Source organism: Silene latifolia, chromosome 3 (assembly GCF_048544455.1).
Source record: "Silene latifolia isolate original U9 population chromosome 3, ASM4854445v1, whole genome shotgun sequence".
NCBI classification, from domain to species: Eukaryota; Viridiplantae; Streptophyta; class Magnoliopsida; order Caryophyllales; family Caryophyllaceae; genus Silene; species Silene latifolia.
Window position 1 is genome coordinate 47,021,563 of NC_133528.1, and position 12,511 is coordinate 47,034,073.

General features: G+C 36.7%; 1 protein-coding gene and 1 non-coding gene across 2 annotated transcripts in view; both read right to left on the reverse strand.

The window, feature by feature from the left end:
- The window catches only part of LOC141647622 (fructose-bisphosphate aldolase, cytoplasmic isozyme-like), a 293,648-nt gene that overhangs the window by 22,317 nt on the left and 258,820 nt on the right, over positions 1-12,511 (reverse strand). The window lies entirely within an intron of this gene.
- Positions 1,670-1,773, reverse strand: LOC141650126 (small nucleolar RNA R71). Its single transcript, XR_012546183.1, has one exon. It is a non-coding gene; the product is annotated as a small nucleolar RNA R71 (small nucleolar RNA).

Here is a 12,511-nt window from a genome sequence, read left to right on the forward strand (position 1 = left end):
AAACAATTTACTTCAAGCATTTGTTCTTTATAATTCAAGCATTCTTACAAGTTATTTGGGTTTGTTATTCGAGTTCTTCTTATTCAAGTTCCAAGTTCTCTTGTTGCGGTAATTTCGTTTCTCATTTTATTTCGTTAATTCATTCTTCATTATCGTTTTCACGTAGTTTACATTATTGTCATTAGTATTGTCATATTAGTTCGTTATTTCATTTCATTATCAAGTTAACATCACCATAGTTTATTTCTAGCATTTTCATCTACATATCCTTTCATTAGCATTTCACTAATTCATATGTTATCATTATTTAGTACATTCATAATTCTTATAATTTCATTTAGTTATATTTCTATTATAATCATGTTTATTAATTCATACATCATTAGTTTTATTTCTAATATGAGTGAGTAGTTCATTTTGTCTAGGGATTAGGAAAGCCATGCATGAATAATACTTGTAAATGTTAAATTAGGATGACTTGATATTGTTTGATAAGTTTCTATCACATGCTTGTTTTATTTGATAATCTTTGGTAATTGATCACTATCTTAGATTAATTTGTTAATTCACTTTTATAAGTCGAGAGGCATGAAAATAAATTAGACTAAACATGTTTTAGTAGACCGACCTAGCCATAGCGAGAGCTCGTTAGGACACGTTCTATGGTTGACAATAAGGCCGAGAGGTGGTTGTCATAAGACCTAAACCATTGACAATATTATCTATTTCTAGTTTAACATAAACATCTATATATTTGCATGTGTGATCCGACTCCCCTAAACTCTTTTATCATATATCATTTACATCATTTAATTGCAAGTTTAAACAATCAAACCAACCAAACAATTGAATCGACCTAGATAGAATTCTACTCATAGCAATTCACTACGCAATTCCCGTCTCCTTGTGTTCGATCCCTGCTTTACTACATTAATTATTTGTTATCCAAGTTTAGGGTATCTTTGTTAGGTGTGCGATAGCCTATCAAATTTTGGCGTCGTTGCCGGGGAGCACAAATTTCTTGTTTTCTTTTGTCTTAAGGAATACTTGTTCCTTGAGACCGTTACTTACAAGTTTCTTGAAGATTGTTGTCTTATGTCCAGGTCCTCTCGTACCGGAGAATTGATTCCCTTTGATCCGGAGCCCGAGAGAACGTTCCGTAGCCGACTCAATTATTTCAAGGAGCTTGCCGATTCTTCTAGTCCCGGTGGCTTGGGTCGCATTCGTACCAATTACCCAATCCGTAACGAGGAAGAAGGTTCTAGTTCATCATCTCCACCGCCACCACCACCTTCAATCAAAAATATGGTGAAGCTTTCCGATCATTCCAAGCCCACCGCGGCCATGCTTACAAGGGGTATCACTACTACCCAAATTAGAGCCAAGGATTTCGAGATCAAACCGACTTTCATTGGCCTTGTGGAGAGAAGGCAATTTGGGGGAAGTCCATTGGACGATCCCAATTTGCATGTGCAAAATTTTTGTGACTATTGCTCAATGATTAGGCAAACGGGAATCACACAAGCTCAAATAAGGGAGATACTCTTCCCTTTCTCATTGAAGGACAAGGCTAAGCTATGGATCAATAGCCTTGATAGAGAAGCCATGGGGATCACCAATTGGGAGAATTTGGCTTTTGCTTTCTATCAAAAGTATTTTCAACCGGAAAAAACTCAAACTTTGAGGATCCTTTCGCCAACAAGCACTAGAGAGCTTGTATGAAGCTTGGGAAATGTATAAGAAGTTGCAAAGACAATGCCCACATCATGGGTTGGATCCTTGGTTCCTAGCTATAACACTCTACAATGGATGTTGTGCCGAGTCCCGACAAGTTCTTGATTCCGCCAACAATGGGCGGTTTGATCAATTGACACCGATATTGCTCCATGCCACAATTGAATCTATGGCGATCCATGATGCTCAATATGTCAATTCCCGGAGTGCACCAATCAAGAGCAAGGAGGAATCTTCCGATACATCCGTTTTGAAGGCTCAAATTTTATTGCCTCAACAAAAATTCGGGACGCAAAATGCGTCCTCATCTCTTCAACAAGTCAATGTCATGTTCACTACAAGCCAAATTGTTGTTTGTGAAGGTTGTGGAGGTGAAGGACATTGCGCCTCCTTATGTAAGCCACTATTGAGGAGGTAAATGCTTTTCAAAGCTTTAGACAAAATTCATTTCCACCGGTTACATTTTCAAATACTTACAATCCCAAGACAAAGTTCCACCCGAATTTGTCTTAAAAAAGCAATAATATGCTAAATCCCCAACAACAAAATAATTTTGTGCCACAAGAATGGTTCAATTATCCACCGAGCTATTCAAATCAAAATCAAAATCAAAGGCTACCTCAACAAAACATTCAACAAAATTTCCAACCAACCAAAGGTCCACCCCCAAATTCCCAACAAAATAACCAGGGTCTTGTGGAGTAGAAACCAAACCTATAAATTGCGAGCTTTCCTCCAATGATGCAAGTGACTATGCGGTAGGTGTCGTGCTAGGACAAAGGAAGCACAAGGTACTCCATGTTATCTACTATGCTATCAAAACCTTGGATGCGGCTCAAATCAATTATGCCACCACGGAGAAGGAGCTACTTGTCATTGTCTATGCCTTAGACAAATTCCGCTCTTACTTTATCAGTTCCTAAGTCATTGTTTATACCGATCATGCCACTCTAAAGCATCTCCTAGCCAAACAAGAGGACAAGCCAAGGTTGATAAGATGGATCTTGATCTTTCAAGAATTTGATCTTGAGATTCGAGACAAGGAGGGGGCCGAAAATGTTGTTGTCGATCACTTATCCCGATTGAAGTATGATGATAGAGGTATTGATATACCTATTGATGATTCTTTCACCGATGATGCTTTAATGATGTTGGAAGCCAATACACCTTGGTATGCCGACATAGCCAACTATCTAGTTGTAAAGGAATTGCCACCTGACCTTTCATATCAACAAAGGAAGAAATTCTTACATGATGCCAAATTCTTCCTTTGGGACGATCCTTATCTATTCAAACATTGCTCCGATGGGCTATTCCGGAGATGTGTGCCACAATGGGATGTGAAATGGGTGCTAGAAGAATGTCATTATTCTCCTTATGGTGGTCATCATGGACCATCCAAGACCGTTTCAAAAGTGTTGCAATCCGGCTTCTATTGGCCTACCATGTTCCAAGATGCCAAGAATTTTGTGATGGCATGCGATGCTTGCCAAAGGACGGATTTTATTTTAAGAAAACATGAGATGCCGTTAAATGGGATCTTAGAAGTGGAGGTGTTTGATGTGTGGGGTATCGATTACCAAGGGCCATTTCCTTCATCAAGAGGTAATCGTTACATATTGGTCGCCATTGATTATGTCTCTAAATGGGTAGAGGCAATTTCTACTCCCACTAATGATGCCTGAGCCGTGATAAACGTGTTTAAGAAAATCATATTTTCGAGATTTGGAGTGCCTAGAGCGGTCATTAGTGATCGTGGTACTCACTTTGGTGAGAAACAACTTGATGCGTTGCTAGAAAATTATGGGGTTTCCCATAGAAGAGGCTTGACTTAACATCCACAAACTAGTGGCCAAGTAGAGGTCTCTAATCGTAAGCTCATGTCCATTCTTGAGAAAGTTGTTGCCAAGTCAAGGAAAGATTGGAGCATGAAGCTTGATGATATCTTGTGGGCCTACTGTACCGCATATAAGACACATATTAGTACCTCATCATATAGGTTGGTATATGGAAAAGCTTGCCATCTACCAGTTGAGATGGAACACAAGGCATATTGGGCAATCAAGGAGCTAAACATGGATGCAAAGCTAAGTGGAGAAAAACGTCTATTGTAACTCAATGAGCTTGATGAATTCCGCTAGCAAGCTTATGAGAGCTCTCGTCTTTATAAGGAGAAGACGAAAAGGTTGGCATGATAAGAAGATCTTAAAGAAAGAATTCCACATCGGTGATAAGGTGTTGCTATTCAATCCCCGTTTGAACCTATTTCCGGGAAAATTACGATCAAGGTGATCCGGTCCATTTACCGTCACAAATGTCAACAAGTTCGGTTCCGTTGAAGTGATGACCACCAATGGTGAAAAATTCAAAGCAAATGGCCATTGTTTGAATGCCTATCATGAGAATTTGATCGTTGGAGTTGTAGAGGAAGTCACCGTGAATCCTCTACCTATGGAAGCTTAACTCATTCAAGCTTCTTACGTCGTGCGGGACGTTAAATCAACGCTTCTCGGGAGGCAACCCATGTTTTTATTTGTTTTTGTTTTTAATTTCCGAACAATTTAATGTTTTCATAGATTTAGGAATAATTTCTGGACTAGACGGTATTTTGTTTTCTGATTTATAGGTACTTGAAGGTGAGAACAAGGCTTTATAGAGGAGTAGCATGCATCCCCATGAAAGAACCTCGTTCGGAGTCGTAACTTTCAAAAACGGGACGTGATTAAACAAAACCAAGGAGAAAAGTCAAAAAGCGCTAGAACTGGTCAACTCTGATCGGGGTGGCGCGTCCCCGATAGGGGACGTGGGTTTGTGAATTCGTGGCTTTTATGCAAAATACGGGATTGGCAAACATTCTATCTTCATTTCCTTTAAACCCCGGCGGTACTATCTTTTCCCTTTTCTCTAGTTTCTTCATTTTCCTACCTAATATCACATCAAAACACCATTTCCATCATCAAGATTCAAGGTTTGTTCATCATTCATTAACAACAAGTACGTTTTCATCTCATTTCCCTTTGATTTCATCCAATTTAATCAATTAAAACCCAATTTCTTAAACCCTAACTCAATTTGGGGGTTTTTGATTTGCCACTTACTTATGCTAGAAATTGGTTTTGTTGAGTTCTATTATTGATTATAGGATGAATTAGCTCGCTAGTTTGTTCTATTATGCTTGATTTGATGAATTTTTGCTTGTCTTAAGATGAAATTTTTGTCTTAAATTTCATAAATTTCATGGCTCCTGAAGAGTCTATAGATCCAAAATACTCAAGAGTGGGGGTGAATTGAGGATTTAAAACTTTTAAAGCTTTTTCGATTGTATGAGTATAATTAATTATTTAAAGTTTATTGATTAAACTTTAACTAATTAACTAATGATCAAGTATGAACAAAGTAAACAAACGAACGAAAGAGAAGGAGACACACGGTTTTTGAAGTGGTTCAGTTTCACAAATCGAAACCTACGTCCACTATTCTCGATTAATAAATTTAGTACCTTTCTACGGATTACAAATTTACTAACCCAACTCGTACAACTAACTCTAGCTGTAACTCAATGAGTACCGTTAAATACTCGAGTGACTAACTTACGCTAATAAGAAAGCACTAATGATTCTTCTAAAAGTTCACGTTAATGAACGAGTAAGAAATCAATTAAAGCACTATTATCTTATAACGATAATGATAAGAACGAATGCACAAGTTTATAATTCACACGACCTTTTTCGAAAATAAACAAAACGGTTTTCTTGCTTTAAAACACGGTTTTTGTTTTGTAAAAATATATGAAAGTTATGCTCAAAGGTCTTAACTTTTAATGATGTAAAGTATGGAGTATTTATAGTAAAAGAGGAGCAAGGGTTTCGGTTTACTAAAAACCCTAGATGCCGTGTGGTGTCTTGTAAAGCAAGAAGGAATTAGGTTAAATCTTTCCTTAATTCTTTTCCAAGACTTGCCTTAATAAATAATATTTTCCTATCTTAACAACTCACCAATATCTTGGAGATTAGGAAAGATAATATAAGGAGATAAAGAAATCTCTAACAAATATTATCATAATACCTTAACCCTTATCCAAGCAAAGACTTATTGTGCAAGAAGGAAATTACTATTCACGTTTTACTATTCACAGCACTATTCACGGCACTGTTCACGCGGCACTATTCACGCGGCACTATTCATCCCTAATATTTTTATAAGATAGAAAGGAATAAATCAAATAATAAAGAGATAACAAATCTCTAACCAAATATTATTTTAAAGATTTACTCAATCTTTTCCTTCTATCTTTACAAAAATAATATCTTATAAGTTAGGAAAGAATAAATCAAAATAATATAAAAGAGATATTAAATCTCTAATCAAATATTATAAAGATTTACACAAAACCCTAACTTGTACAAAGAGTAACCGTGTATGAGAAAGAAACGACTCATAAGCCTATTTCCTCTTTCACGAAAACCCTACGTAAGATAAATTAGGTTTAGGGTATTATAGAGTATGTAGAAACTAGAAACCCTAATTAGCAAGATGCCTCAACTCATAAGTTGATTCAATCATAATTACTAATTATAAGCTCATAGTAGAACCATACTCAATATTAAAATAAGCTCCCTTGTAAAATAAATACTTTTACTAAAACATTTAAAACGGTTTTCCAAAAAAAATTTAAAAACTATTTTGTCGTGTGTTTTATAAACTTCACATCTCAATGTTATAGTAGAAGAGCTATAACATTGAGCTCTTATATAAGTAATGTTATAGCTGTGAGGCCATAACCTTACCAATTTAAGAAGTCCATTCTTACGCTACCATTACGAGATAATCACCTACACTATTCTAATCTTCGTTAGGAGATCTTCGAGTGTACGCTACTTCATTATTCAAGTTTGATCAATCTTTAAATGAGCTTCATCTTCTCATGAATGCTTGAATAATTCTTCAATATCTTGTAATATCTTGATCCTTAATTGAGGGCTTGATCACAATATATTCTTGTATACTTCCATCACAATTCTTTAATGCTTGCGATTAGTAAGTCCAATCTAAAAGACTAAACAAACAATTACGCGCAACGAGTATATAAAGCACTCTTGACATCATCAAAACATAAACATATATATCTATATGGTTCAACAAATTCCCCCTTTTTGATGATGGCAAGTCTCCTAAAATTGTGACTAAGTATATAGTTCCCCCTCAATATAATACCGTCATCTTTATAGATAAAGATCAACGCAAGATCAAACAATTATATACAAAGTATAGCATCTAAGGACCTTAAAGGTCTTGACAAGGAGCAAGCTTAGGCAAATACTTAATCATGGTCATTTCTTCCCCCTCTTGACATCATCGAAAAGATGAAAACAAACATAAAACGACTAGAATGATATCAACCGAGGAAAGAAATATATATTAATCAAAGCATATATTATAGCATAAGAACGATTTCAACATAAGCAAGCTGAAAATATCAAGTGTGTAATACAAACCAAGATGAGTAGAGATTTTGTAGGAGAGAAGAAGATTAGTCACTCACCTAACTACGACCTACAGAAGCATGCACGCAATCTAACATGATAAATATCTCTAGCTACCATACATATACACTCCAACCAATCGAGGTCCAAAACACATGCCGAGGACTTACATATGAATGTGAGGTGAGGTAATTGGGTAATAAGGGGCAAAATAATTTGGATATGTGGAGGTAAAAGCCAAGCTAGCACCGAACACAACCAAAAGTAACCAAATTCCACTATTCAACCCAACTTGCAAAATGATGCATAATGCCAAGTATGGCACAAACTTACTCACCTCAACAAGTACTACTCCTCAAATAACAAGGAAATGATAAGAATTGGAGTAATAAGAGATTTCGACTTTCCATCTTTTTCAATATCATTTCTTTTTTTTCATATTCTTTTTCAATCCATTCATCTCTTTTTGTTTCTTATTCACCTTCCTTCCAATATCCACCACAAAAGCAACAAAATTGACCGTAACAAAACTTCCAAACTTCCCAACAAGACTAGCTTGACTAAGGTAGGCTATATAGGAATGTAGTTAAATAAATAGGTCAAAACAAGGCAAATTTTGGCTTATGTGAAGTTGTTAGGTAAAACATAAAGGAAGGGTCGCCTCTCCACATGTGTCGCTACCACAAAACCGAGTGTATACAGGCAATAAGAGACAAATTTCATGCTTATGCAATTTGATGTTACATGCCTTGTAAGGAGTACTACTCTCAACCTAAATGAAACCAATCATGAATGTCATTGGTTTATGAAGCTCTAAGCCTTAGAATGTATATGTGAAGAATGAGAAATATGGTTTGTATACAACACAAAACATAATAGACTAGCAAATGGAATATTCTCATAAGATAATAAAATACTATACATGAATATACTTGCAACGGAAAATACGAACACAGTCATACAATCTCGTCAAATCTAGTCAGTCATATGGGAAATAAAATATTTATGACAAGTTTAGTTGCCACCAATTAAACCAATTTCCAACCGTAAAATCTCAAAACGTTCTCTAGCCAATGCTTTGGTAACAATGTCAGCCCATTGTTTTTCAGTACTACAAAATTCGAGTCTTATATTCCCTTTTTCAACATGGTCACGTATAAAATGGTGTCTAATTTCAATGTGCTTAGTACGCGAGTGCTGCGCGGGGTTTTTGGAAATAATAATAGCACTCGTGTTATCGCATAAAATAGGAATACAACCTACGTCAACACCATAATCACATAATTGTTGCTTAAGCCATAATAATTGAGTACATACCAGTCCTGCTGCAATATATTCGGCTTCTGCTATAGAAAGGGCAACTGAATTCTGCTTCTTTGAACCCCATGTGATAATGCAAGGTCCAACAAATGTGGCAACGCCTGACGTGCTTTTTCTGTCTAGAGAACATCCTGCGTAGTCGGCATCGGAATAACCGACTAGATCAAAATTACACTCCATTGGATACCATAGATATAAGTTGGCCGTTCCAATCAAGTATCGTAAAATTCGTTTTACGGCCGTCATATGCGATTCTTTGGGAGATGATTGATATCTCGCACAAACGCATACACTAAACATAATATCTGGTCTACTTGCGGTCAAATATAACAATGACCCAATCATCCCACGGTAAGTAGTTTCATCAACTGATTTACCGTTTTCATCCAATGTCAATTTCTTGTTCTCGACCATTGGAGTAGGCATAGCATGTGAATTTTCCATTCCAAATTTCCGAATCAACTCCTTGATATATTTCTGTTGATGGATTTTAATGCCTTCATCAGTTTGTTGTATTTGCAGACCTAGGAAGAATTTCAATTCTCCCATCATACTCATTTCGAACTCGGAGGTCATCAACTCAGAAAAATATTTGCATAGGCTTCGGTTGGTCGATCCAAAGATAATATCATCGACGTATATTTGAACAACCAAAAGGTCAGAACCCTCAGTTTTTAGAAATAGGGTTTTGTCGACGGATCCTCTACTGAACCCACTGTCAAGTAGAAACTTAGATAATCGATCGTACCATGCCCTAGGCGCTTGCTTTAATCCGTATAGGGCTTTATCTAATTTGAATACGTGATCCTCAAATTTGATATTCTTAAAACCAGGGGGCTGTTCAACAAAGACTTCTTCTTGTAAATAACCATTTAAGAATGCCTTCTTGACATCCATCTGGAAGAGCTTCATTCCCTTGTGTGCGGCGAATGCTATCAGAAGTCTTATAGCTTCAAGACGAGCAACAGGTGTGAAAGTCTCGTCATAATCTATTCCTTCTTGTTGATTATACCCTTGGACCACCAGTCTTGCTTTGTTTCTGGTAATGACTCCGGCATCATCTAATTTGTTCCTAAAGACCCACCTTGTTCCAATAACAGATCGATCCTTTGGTCTAGGAACTAAATGCCAAACCTTGTTTCTTTCGAACTGTTGTAGCTCTTCTTGCATAGCTATAATCCAATCTGATTCAGCAAGAGCTTCATTGATATTCTTTGGTTCGATCATGAATAGGAAAGAGTAGAAAGAGCAGAAGTTGTTTAAGGAACGTCTTGTCTGAACACCCTTCTTAATGTTCCCTAGAATATTGTCCATGGGGTGTGAGCTCTTGTATTTCCATTTTCTTGAGGTGCTTGGTTCTTCATCGTTATTTGAGCTTGTCCCAACTTCATCTGGATCGGAATTTGAGGAAGTTCCCCCTGAATCCAATCCGGGTGTTGTATTAGAGCCGATTATAACCTCGGACTCTACACCTTGATTTGGATTTAATGTTATAGTAACATCATCTATAACATTGGTTTGGGAGTTCTTGTCTTGAGTCAATGTTATAGTATCATCAACTATAACTTTGTTTTTCTCCTTTTTATCTTTTGAGGAACGATCAAGTTCATCATTCGTTCCCTCAATCTCATTGTCCTCCAATTCTAATTCTGGGGGATCGTCTCTTGAAAGACGAAAGTCGGGTTCATCCAAGTCTTCTTCCTCATCCTGTAAAGGCTTATCAAACACGTTATCTTCATCAAAAATAACGTGGACACTTTCTTCAATACAAAGAGTTCTTTTATTGAAGACTTTGTAAGCCTTGCTATTATCTGGATATCCTATGAAAATCGCCTCATCACTCCTAGGGTCGAACTTACTTAACCGGTTTTTACCGTTATTGTGTACAAAACATTTACTCCCAAAACAACGAAGATGGGAGATATTAGGTTTTCGACCTCTAAGGAGTTCGTAGAGGGTTTTCTTAAGAATAGGTCGGATCATAGGACGATTATGGATGTAGCAAGAAGTACTAATGGCTTCAGCCCAAAAGTTACGAGGTAAACCACTACACAAAAGCATTGTACGTGCCATATCTTCTAAAGTTCTATTCATACGTTCAACAACACCGTTTTGTTGAGGAGTTCTTGGTGCAGAAAAATTATGCCCTACACCATTAACTCTACAATATTCTATAAAAGTTTGATTGTCAAATTCGGTGCCATGATCCGTACGAATAGATACTAGATTAGTCTTATATTTATTTTGAACACGTTTCATAAGACAATCGAATTCATCAAATGTTTCGTCTTTTGAATGAAGGAAGATAGGCCATACATACCTTGAGTAGTCGTCTACAAGAACAAAGACGTACCTGGATCCTCCTCTACTCCTTACCTTCATTGGTCCACATAAATCCATGTGTACCAATTCCAAGGCTTGAGTTGTGCTTACTACTCTTTTCGGTTTGAACGATGATCTTACTTGTTTGCACCTTGCACACGTGTCATACATCTTTTCTTGGTCGAACTTGATCTTAGGTAACCCCTCAACCAAGTCCCACTTCTTGAGTTTGTTCAAAGTTAGTGAGCTAATGTGACCAAATCGTTTATGTCATAGACAAGGATCATCAAGTGTAACTTTCATACATGAGAAAGAGTTAGTAGGCACAACATTTAAATCTACCATATAAACATTTTTTTTCCTGTGGCCTTCAAGAATAACATTGCTGGTTCCTTCAATAATAATGAGACAACTATCAGTATGAAAAACTACTTTGTTACCTTTGTCGCATAGTTGAGATATGCTTAGCAAATTATGTTTTAGACCATCCACGAGATAAACATCACTGATTGCATGAGACTTGGAAATTCCGATTTTGCCAACACCAATGACTTTTCCCTTTTTGTTGTCCCCGAACGTCACTTTTCCTCCATTGAACGGTTTGAGTGAAAGAAATAAATTCTTATCTCCGGTCATGTGTCTTGAACATCCACTGTCAAGATACCATTGGTTGTTTTCTTTCACTACTTCCTGCAGAAAGGATTAGATACAATTTTTAGGTACCCAAGCTAAGTTGGGTCCCTTATGATTAGTTACTCTATATACCAAATCCTTTCGAACCCAAACTTGTCAAATAACCGTTTTTCTAACCCTTGGTTTATTTGGCTGGGGAGGAGTTCTAGGGTTAGGGTTTTCTCTAGGTCTAGGAATTTCTCTAGGTCTTTCACGACTATTTCCTTTGTAAGTAGGTTTACTAGGTTGAGATCGACAAGGATTTTGTGAAGTGCTAGGTTTCTTGGTGTAGTCAAAGGCCATGTCATAGAACCAACGAAATTTATTGTTCCTTTCTTCGTTAGGTTCGTTAATGGGGGTTTCCTTATCCTCCTCAACTGTGTCAACAGTTTTAGCATGTAAGGTATTTTTTCGTATATCATGAGCCTTTTTGACACAATTGATTTGGATGTGACCCGTATGACCACAGTAATTGCAAATCAGGTATTCAGGAAGATCAGCATACTTCCTTTTTCTAAAATCAAAATCCGAAGGTGTTGATTTGCATTTAGAGTGATCTCTACGGCTGTAGCACTCATGTCCTAACCCCATCTTCATATTATTGTCAGATTGTTCGATTAGGAAGTTTAGGACTTTTGTGCTACCTTCCCACTTATCATGGACCTTTCTAGCGTGTAGAAGTAGGTCTTTTAGGGTTTTAATTTCCTCTTAACATTTCGTGTGATCTACATCACTGTCCTTTTTAAAGTTATCACGAAAGTCTTGGAATCGTTTATTAAGAATGAACACAACATCGGTGTGTTATTTCTTAACATTGATCATATCAGTTTTAGATTCTTTCAATTGCTTTGTGAGAGAATCAATTTCTTTCTTTTGTTCTAAAATCACTGCTTCATCAGATGTGATTTTAGTTACAAGAAGTTCCTTGGCTTTTCTAAGTTCTAAAGTTATAGCTTCATTAGCTATAACTTTGGCTTGTA